Source organism: Aplysia californica, unplaced genomic scaffold (genome assembly GCF_000002075.1).
Source record: "Aplysia californica isolate F4 #8 unplaced genomic scaffold, AplCal3.0 scaffold00123, whole genome shotgun sequence".
Classification (NCBI taxonomy): Eukaryota; Metazoa; Mollusca; class Gastropoda; order Aplysiida; family Aplysiidae; genus Aplysia; species Aplysia californica.
The window spans coordinates 1199532-1203168 of NW_004797393.1; positions in this window are offsets into that span (position 1 = coordinate 1199532).

Sequence of the window (3637 nt, forward strand, 5' to 3'; positions counted from 1 at the left end):
TTATTGGTGCCTATATTTGTCTGTTTGTTTGTGTCTGTTCATTTCTGTTTTCTCTGTCTGTCTGCCTGTCTGTCTGTCTGTCTATCTGTCTGTCCCTCTGTCTGTCTGTCTGCCTGTCTGTCTGTCTGACTGTCTGTCTGTCTGTCTGACTCTCCTTTCTTCTTTTCCCTCCTTCTCCTCTCCCGCTATCTCTCCTAAACAAATTTACTCAGCACACACACACACACAAAAAACGAACAGAAAGACGTCACCTCATAAACACATGAGTAAACGCCAAGAGTCAGAAAACGAAACGGCAAATAAATTATATTGTCCTCTTTAATAATACGACAAGCATTGTATTGTATTCCACATATGTTTACTTCTTGTACTGTGTCTGTTATCATAGACATACTGAACGAGGACCTAAAGAAGCCAAGTCACCCCACTGGCTGAACTTATACTATAGTCGAAGTTGTTCTCTATTGCCAACAACTGATCTGTCAAACTTCTCTGGTATCTTACACCCAGTGCCCATTGCCACTATCTGTTCGATTAGGTTTAGTAAGTGGGGCTAGTCAGATTGAGGGCGAAAAGCGACCATCGTGTCTCAACCGAATGAAACCGACGGTGACCTTCATGGGCACGGGATATTAGTTGACAACATATCCGTTATTACTTGATCTGAGTTGTCTTTGTCTAGCTGTAAAGAGTTGGAAAAGTTGAGGAAAAGTTGCTAGTCTTATATCCGGGTTCTCACTCTTAGTTTAGACACCGTTCAAAGTAAAATGATAAACTCTGTTTTCATCAATCCATCCAAGAACAAAGTGATTTTAAAAAATCGGAATGAAAAATAATACATGTATTACATGTGCTTAACTGGTTGCAACGATGCACGTCCAATAGAGACTGGGGGAATAGGCCTACATAGGCGCATCTTTGCCTACAAACAGGTAGTTATTGTGAAATGCTATCTATTATTGTGAAATCACAATGACATGATCCTTCTAAAGTTCCTTTGAACAGATACTTTAATTCCCAAAGAAGCATCAGTTAATTCTGTCTATGATTATACCAAAGTTGTGAACGTTTCGGGACTTTTTCGTGTCTTAAATGATCTTTGTAAACTGAAATCAGTAATAAGTAGGATATTTCATAAAATGTTCTTTCAGTTCACGCCTTCCGCCCCTAATTTTCAATCCCACAATCACCCAAAATGCATGTTGACTTCAGAAAACACGCAGAAACGTACCGTTTTATTAACAAAATCTGTTCCCAATATTATGATATACATGTAGTTATCACAGACATGATTTTTTTCCGAGATTCAAGAAGAGCCCATTAAAGAAAAAGAAGAAGAAGAAGAAGAAGAAGAAGAAGAAGAAGAAGAAGAAGAAGAAGAAGAGCAACAAGAACAAGAACAACAACAACAACAACAAACTACAGCCGCAGCAGCAACAAAATTCTGTTGCATACCTTTGCCCACGATAAAATACTTTACATGGTATCTCTGTCTTTCTGCAGGGAAGTGTACCATTAACACGGACGGCTTTGGCAGACAGGGTGGCGATAATTTGGTCAGGAATGATATCGTCTACCAACGTTACCGCAGCTCGTTAAAAATGTTTTTCAAAGATTAAAAATAAATGTCCTTGGCATTAGTAGAGGTGTCCATTAAAGCTGGTAGAATAGCTTTTGAGAGGGTTAATTATTTCTATTGTTTTTGTTTCTCACAATAAAGGCTATTTCAGACCAAGCTTTGGTCATACACTTAGAAAACAAGATGTGTCACTCTCTAAGAACAGTCTACACAACATAGATTTACAGCAATAGAGTGAAGACTTTTTGTAGCGGCATGTGGAACTATAATAGTGGAGTGAAAAGTCTCATAGTTTACATGATTTGGCTCTAACAACCACCGACAGTACGTAACGCAGCCAGTCTAGAGACCTTACATCTTTTCTATGATCCTAGTAAGGGGTGCCCACTAGCGAGAGCAGATCGGGTCGGGTCGTCGGGTTGAGTCGTCGGGTCGGGTCGTTTTTTGTGGTTTCAATGAACACTACAACCCCGCTGCGATTGTACTCGACGACCTGGAAGTTAAATAAAAAAACTTTTAACCTCAATGACTTCCAGGGCTCATTCCCCGCAGTTCCCTGTTGCAGTGCTGCGGCAGCGTGGAATCCCATAAACATGGTTACAGTAGTTATATCGATAACTTTCTATCATCAAAGATCGTTCATAAGAAGAAAGCTCTAGTTCACTCGGCCAAAAAAGTGTCCACGGAAATCCGAGCTTTGGTTCAGATGGAGCTGCAGTCTTTGTTTTGAAGCTCTCTTTTGTTTCTCCAGAAGAAGAATAGGAATAGCACAATTTGTTAGTTTCGCTTTTATTGTTTTTCACACAAGTAGGGTTACTGCTCGCAAAGTCTGCACTTTTTCAAAGAGGGATTTTGAGTGTCAACATGGACACGTGACTCAGCCTTGTTGTGATAGCCTGCAAACCTCCCGATCGCGCGATTCGCAGACCTGAAAACAAACGCGTTTGTTTTTGTAGGTCACTGACCGAGTCGATCGGTTTGTGCCACGATGGCCGTTTTGCGCCCTCAATTTGGCTAGCCCCGACTACCAGATCGACCCGACCCGACCCGACCCGACCTGATCGCGCATGTGGGCATCCCCTATAACTTTGGATTGTGAAACACTACCGCTCAACGCACCTATACAATTTTGTCTTTTTGGGGACGACGAAAATAATTAAAAGACATTTATACACCGTGACCATTTCTATACTTAATTTTCTTTCTTTTGTATTTGGTCAAGTGTTTCACCTAGTGCCCTCTAAATCATAATCCCGCATGCTGTTGTAGCAGTTTGTGCAATCTCTCCTGACGTGATAACGATAACTTCATTCCAGCGAACTGCCCCAAACACTGGGTCAGTATGTCATAAGCTCTTCTTCAACGCATCCGACTACTCTTCGCCTTGCCAAAGATAATACGCGGTATGAAGGTTCACTTTCTAAGAAGAGGTCCAGTACAATGATTTACATACAGATGACGCCATCAGCTCCAAAAATAAAAGGTCTTCGAAAACAATCTTGGTTTTTACTTTAGTCACAAGGTAAGCCACTCCTTTAATAAAAGAAAGGAATCAAAGATGTCGCCATAGGAATATACAAAAGAAATCCCTTTTAGTAAACGTTTTACGACACTTGCAGCACAATAAGGTAATAAAACTGCCGAAGATTAGAAATGTAATTTGTAATAAACACTAAAAAGAAGGAAGGGAGATAAGGACGATATGCATGTACATGCTTAATAGGAAAGAAGGAGCATACCTCATCAAAGCACTCGCCAACCACCCACTTCAAAGGCATGAAATCGAGTCCCAAACGAGTCAGATGTATTATCTAGTTTGTCCCTTATTTTGCTTGAAAGAAGTAATGATCACCCCTAAAACGATCAAAAGAGAAGAGGATGAAAAGATGGAGGTGTAAAGCGTTTACAATAAACAACGTCCACTGACAACGAATAGACCGCATACAAACTAGTCGTAACATACACAGAAGGGTGCTTTGTATTATGATCTTGACAAACTTTCTCTTTCACCGATTTCTTCTCTCTCTCTCTCTCTCTCTCTCTCTCTCTCTCTCTCTC